We start from the raw sequence: 7,310 nt of genomic DNA on the forward strand, positions 1-7,310 counted from the left end.
TCAGAGATTTTACTGCAACATAAAATATTTTACTGCAACATCAGATATTTTACTGCAACATCAGATATTTTACTGCAACATAAAATATTTTACTGCAACATCAGATATTTTACTGCAACATAAAATATTTTACTGCAACATCAGAGATTTTACTGCAACATAAAATATTTTACTGCAACATCAGAGATTTTACTGCAACATAAAATATTTTACTGCAACATAAAATATTTTACTGCAACATCAGATATTTTACTGCAACATCAGAGATTTTACTGCAACATAAAATATTTTACTGCAACATAAAATATTTTACTGCAACATAAAATATTTTACTGCAACATCAGATATTTTACTGCAACATAAAATATTTTACTGCAACATCAGATATTTTACTGCAACATAAAATATTTTACTGCAACATCAGATATTTTACTGCAACATAAAATATTTTACTGCAACATAAAATATTTTACTGCAACATAAAATATTTTACTGCAACATCAGATATTTTACTGCAACATAAAATATTTTACTGCAACATAAAATATTTTACTGCAACATAAAATATTTTACTGCAACATCAGATATTTTACTGCAACATAAAATATTTTACTGCAACATAAAATATTTACTGCAACATAAAATATTTTACTGCAACATAAAATATTTTACTGCAACATAAAATATTTACTGCAACATCAGAGATTTTACAGCTAAAAGCTCTTCAGAATTGTGGCGTCATCCTGATTATTTCTCATGAAAAACTGTGACTCCTTTACGATATATTTTGCGAGACGTTCATCAGAAGTTTGTTGTTCTTGCTGAGAGAAGATCCAACAACATGTCGACAGGGAGGAAGAACTCTTTTCTTCTCCTACGTCACCAGTTTGTCTGGATTTGAACCAGCATCTTTTACATCATTAGACCAGTTGTGTTGTGATGATGTTCTGTTCCAGGACACATCAGTGGGTTATTTATCTGTTGGTTCAGCTGACCTTCCAGTATATCTCCCCCCGTCCCTATATCAGACCACGAGCCACGGGTTGGACAAACACACTTCAGTTTGAGATGATTTTATGACTTTGAGATGACTTCATCCGCTGGACAAACGTAATGAGAAAACGGACTTATAGAGGAGATAAGGGATGATAATATACATGAGCTGTGGAAACCTTAATTACATCCAGAGCGACTCACAGACGACTGTAATTACAGCGTGAGAGTAATCTGGGGCCGCCGCATATAGAAAAGGTACATTGTGTTACATAATTAAAGTAGTAATGGATCACTGTCGACTGTAAGTGATCCAGTTTACATCCAGTTCATGGAGGATTTTCTATTTCTGTGTTACAGACACTTGCTGTTCTGTACATAACGCTGCTTTCATGGAAGGATGAAAAAAATGGAAAAATGTCCAAATCGAGATCTTTTACACATTATTACAGGTTTGTTATCACCAGATAAATAAAATGTAGCTTAATTAGCTTATAAATTTGGCTTGTTAACAAGTTATTTAGTTAATTGATGTCTTGATGATCTAAATTGCCAGAATATACTGTATACTGTAATTTAATTCACTCACTCAGTCACATTTGAATTATTTAAAATAATAATCAGCTTTAAAAAATCCTCGTATGTCATTTGAAATCCTCAAATTCCCAGAAACCCTCTGAAGGACGCGACGCTGCGTTTGTTATCTCCACTGTTGCTCCTGTACAGAAATAAAATAAAATGTTTTTGTTATAAATGTGTATTGGGTTGTTAACAAATGAATTAGCTCCATTAATTAGTCCAAAAATAGTTTGCATATTTATATTATTTCATTTTTTAACATTTTATTTACATTTTCTGTAAACTTTATATTTGCACACGAGGATCTAAACTGTGATGAGTCTCGTTATATGGGAACAATAATAACAATTTAATTTAATTTAGTTTCCTTTTAATTTGTTGCCTCACTGAATCACTTAAAGTTTCTTTTTAATCAGCTTTTAATCAATTTTCCTTTAGTTTAGTGAATCTATATGTTATATAAAATAACAAACACTAACAACATGTTACTGTTTATACTGATTCTATATATTAATTATCTAATACTGCACGTCGAACCACAAAACTAACTGTTAACCCTAAATGTAATAGTTTCCATTAAAACGTCTTTATTCAACAACACGTCCTTCCTCTGCAGCCATGTTTCTATATACATATACATATATATATGTGTGTGTGTGTGTGTGTGTAGGTGCTCATTAAATCATCACAAGGAACTGTTGATTGAGAAAATGACCGTAATGAGAAAAACGACCTTTCAGTAAAGTCACAGAGATAATTTACATGTGAGGCTGAAAACAGCTTCCAGTTCTCATTAGTGTGTAATTAGCTGGCGTTAGCGTCCGGCTGTACGAACAGAGACCTGCAGCCGATTACATAAAGACAACAGCTCACAACAGGTTGTTTCACTTTAAAGCAAACACACAAGAATATATTTTATCTCTTATGTAACGTATTAAAACTCAGTGTCAGTACAAACTTTTAAACCTCTACGATATGTCCTGCGACCGCTGCGGCTCATCGTTCATCTCGCTGGCTGTCAGAGAATCCTTAAAGGAAACACATGATGGATGGAGGTGAAGCTTTATACCTCAGCGACGGGTCGACGTGCATCCATCAGTGTTTCCTTCGCTGCTCAGACGTCCTTGAATGTCACCGCCGCTGCGTCGCCGACTTTCTAAATAAACATTACAAGACGGGAAACGTCCTCGCAGGTCAACAAGGTCGCTGCCGTTACAAAGATTTTAGGATCTAGAGGACAAACCCCAAACATCTTTTAGTTCGTTAATGGTGCGTTCAGGAGGTCGTCGTTAACTTGAACGGCCCTTAAATGTCAACTGACCTGGTTTTATTTACCTGTTTACTTTGATACTGAGGAAAACTCTCAGGCAGCTTCTCTGGTTTCTAAACGGTTGTCTGGAGGTTTATTGGTGATGGACATCAGAGATAATAATGTCCTCAGGAAGTGAAAGTCACACTGAATCACATCAACATGTGTTTCATGTCTGTGTGTTCAGTTTTGACTCTTCTTCACTTCACTTCAGTATCTTCAGCTCCACGTCTGTTACAGAGCAGCTCAATTATTTCATTCCCCACCTCCCTCTGTGATGTTAATCCTGTCTGAATGGAGCTTTAGAGAAACGTCCTGATCAGTTATCGCTGCTCCTTTAATTCATCTGATCACATAAATATAGTTGGTAGAAACATTTTACTTTGTCAACATGTTCAGGAATCTGTTTAAAACATGTGCAACACTGAAACTGATGATCAGTAAATAAGTAAAGAAAATTATAAATAGTTTCTGAAGATAAAGTGAAATGCAAAAGTTTTTACTCAAATTCACAACAAATTGAGGATTTATTTCTGGAGCTTTTCAGGGTCTGAAGATGACGTCAGACCAGAAAAATGTGAAAGAACTTGAACTAAATCCAAAAAAAAAATGTTGCGAGCAGTTTCACAGACTAATTAGCTCTGTTTTTAATGTGTTCACTTGGTCAGTAAAGCCCAGAGGAAGAGGAAGACGAAGAGGAACAGACAGAAGCAGAGACAGACTGTTTCTAATGATCAGACTGATCTTCTCTGACTTTAATGCAGCAGCAGCAGCAGCAGCAGCAGCAGCGGGTGAAACTAAAGCGCTGAATCCTTTGTGACAGGCCACACTCCTCCCGACGTGCCAGAGTTGATCCGCTGTGAGATTTGTGACCTTGCGGCAAAAAACCAAAATGAAAACACTCGCTGCTGATGAGACGGAAAAGATTTTGATAATGAAGGTTTGCACAGAAACACACAGAGACTGTAGGAACATTTAGATTCATGTGGAAATGTGCATTTATCCGTGTTTAAAATGAATATGTGACTTGCTGGATGACTCGCAGCAACATGAAAACACGTTTTCAGGCGGGATTTATTTTGTGGTCTACTTTTATCTCCACTAAAACTGAAAGTAGATTAAATTTTAAATGTATTTATTGGATAAGAACTTAAAGGAAATCCCTGTAAATGTGTTGATGTGTGTTCAGCTGCAGTTCCTCTAATGTCCACTAGATGCTGTTGTGATAAAACCACAGACTGTAAAAAACAATGGACGTTGGTTTGTGGACTCACATGTGAAGCTTCAAGTTCACATCTTTACCGTCACCATCTTGAATTTTTGTAACCAGAATTGACCATATTTGGACAAGAGGGTGGAGCTGACACTAGCTGCTAGCTGCTGGCTGCTGGCTGCTGGCTGCTGGCTGCTGGCTGCTGGCTGCTAGCTGCTAGCTGCTGGCTGCTAGCTTGGTCAGCGTGGTGTATTTACAGTCTGTGGTTAACTGTGATAATGCTAATGCTAATGCTAATTTCTGCTAGCAGAATAAACCATTAAAACAAAATATATGTACCAGAAAAACTGAACATCGACTCCTTGGAGGATCTTTTAGTTCAACCAAACACTGAACGAGACTTTTTAGAAAATGTTATAATTAACTTTCATGAACTGAAAACACGCTGAAACAGCGACGGCTACGTTTACACTCTGTGAATCTGGGGTTACGTTACGGTTACGTTATCTAACCAACATTGTTGCCGTGGTAGCAACTTGCCTGTGACGGCACCCACCTGTCACTCAAAGTGGCCACGCCCTTAATTATGCATAACTTTAAACCCTAATGGCACCGCTAGATGCCACTAAATCCTACAGACTGCACCTTTAATTCAATCTGAGTTATAAAAATGTTTGACTGTATAAGCAAACATCTGTTGGTTGTAGCTTCTCAAAGATTTGAAGCTTTTCTGTGTCATAATGATAATAAACTGAATAAACAAGACGTTTGGAGACGTCTGCTTGGGAGCAGAAAGGATTTCATTTTGCATTTTTCAGACAAAATGATTCATCGAGAAATGAATTGGCAGATTAATTGATAATGAAAATAACTGCTGGTTGCAGAACTGCAGTGAACCTTTAAACTCAATAAATAACGTTGTATTTCCATCATTACTACAAACAGCTGTGTACTTTACTACATTGTCTTTCATTGAGAATTATCTATAAATAAACAGATTAAATGATTGTGTTCTGCTTTTTAAAGTTGTGAGAAGTGTCTGTAGGCTTTATTCAGCTCCAACAGCCTCCACCGAGACCTCAGTACAGTCTGTCTTCTGTCTGAGAGGTGAAACTCAGGACAAAAAGAGTTCATCACTCACTGCTGCTTGCACTGCTGTAAACCAACTGACGGCGACTCAGATGAACATATTAAACATTATAATCAAATCACAGCTTCTCCCATCTGGGACAAATGTTTAGAGAGATTTAACTCATTTCAATCTCCACTTTTATCCATTAACAAGGAGTCCTTAAAGTGCATCTTATGTTGTCACATCACAGGAAAGTAACAAGAAGAAAAAACACCAGTTTGGAGCGAAGTGAGACTTTGTGGTAAAATCAGGGTTTAACCTGCAACCTGCTCGTCATTTATCACCATGTTTCTGACACAAACATCCAACATGACTGAAGGCAGCAACAAGTTCACAGATCAATCTCAAGGATTTGAGAGTTTTAAAGTCTTTCCTGCTGATTCGCTCGGACGCTGCAGTTGTTGCGTCCTTGAACGTGTTTGTTGGTTCGTCTCCTGCTGCATCAGCTCTCACTGTCTGCTGTCACAACATGTCTGACTCCATCACCGTCACCACGTCCCTCACAAGGCTTTTTATTTATTTATTTATTTATTCATTTCACGTCGACTGTTGCACAACAACTTCATGCACATTTGCACCGAATCGGCTCTTGAACGTGACGTCTGCCGTGCGACGTTTTGATCTCGTTTCACGGTTCGCTGCAGGAGACGCGAAGCATCAACGTCACACGACACGAGCGTCTCCTGCAATGATCCCACACGGATCTCTGATTGGTCGGATGGTTGGATTATCACTTCTCTAATCAAACTCTGTAACCATGGCAACATGCTGAAACGGCACGCCCGGAGACATTTACACATCATGACTTTGGTGAAAGTTTGCTTCATAATATTGGATTTAAATTAATTCTCATATTTGTATACAGTTTTCTGTCCTGTAGAGTGGATGAAGCTCCTCTTCATCATGTCTGGTCATCTGTGTTCCTCCTCAGGCTGCTGGACGCTAACGGCGCTGCAGGAGTGAGCAGCAGCTGCTGGATCATTAAACGTGATCTCAGTTCTAAACTATTTCTTGTGTAAACAAATAGAATCTTAACTTTTTATTAAAACAAGAAAATAAATCTGATAAAGAATTCCAGGCCACCATTGCTCAACTAATCTGTTGATCATTTACTCGATTAATCGTTGTGGATGTTGATCAGTGTTTCCCAAAGTCCAAGATGACGAAGATCTTCAGTTTACTGTCATAAAAGACCAAAGAAAGCAGAAAATATTCACATTTAAGAAGCTGGAATCAGAGTTTGGACTTTTTTTCTTTAAAAAAATGATTAAAAATGATCGATTATCAAAATAGCTGGTGATTAATTTAATAGTTGACAACTAATCGATTAATTGACTAATCGTTGCAGCATTAAACTGATTACCAGATTGAGAATTCAAATTAGCCTGATATGGTTTGAAAGTTACTGTGTTAAGCTAACTAGCAGACTTGGATACATCATCCAAATCTGTATTAATCACTGAGTGGAGAAGTAGCTCAGAGGTGTAGCATAGGAAAGCTAATGCTAACCGTTTCATGTAAGTGAATGGAAGATGCTAAAACAATTAGCTTCATAGTCTGGGAGGTATAATTAATTAATAATCAATAATTTGGGTGGTTCAACCTGTTTTGCTAGTTAGTGGATTAGTCAAGCTTTCTAGATTTGGTTTATTCCATATCAGCAAAACGTTTTAGTGAATTAATAGAAAATAAAACGGTACTTGAGCTGAAAGTGAGCTGTCAATCAAACATGATCTGGACACGCCCACACAGTCCTGAGAAATGCTTTGAGCAGCTAAATGAGCTGTTTCTGAAGTTTTCTAATAGTTATGAATGTTTATTTTCATTCAGATTTTTGTGGATGTTTAATGAGACACTCAACTTTGATATCATATACGCATTTTCATGATTTCAAGCCACGTTTCCAGAGGCTTTAAATAAATAAAATCATTATATCTAATAACTAAGAAGATGAAGAGGAATCGTTTAAAGGTTGTTTTACCCTTCATGCATCTGGTACCTGCTGCAGGCTGTGAACTGAGCTGCAGATAAACTGATTGATGAGTCTGTGCAGAGAGTTCATGAACGTGTAGGAGGAGCAGGCA

Source organism: Thunnus thynnus, chromosome 14, assembly GCF_963924715.1.
Source record: "Thunnus thynnus chromosome 14, fThuThy2.1, whole genome shotgun sequence".
Taxonomy (NCBI): Eukaryota; Metazoa; Chordata; class Actinopteri; order Scombriformes; family Scombridae; genus Thunnus; species Thunnus thynnus.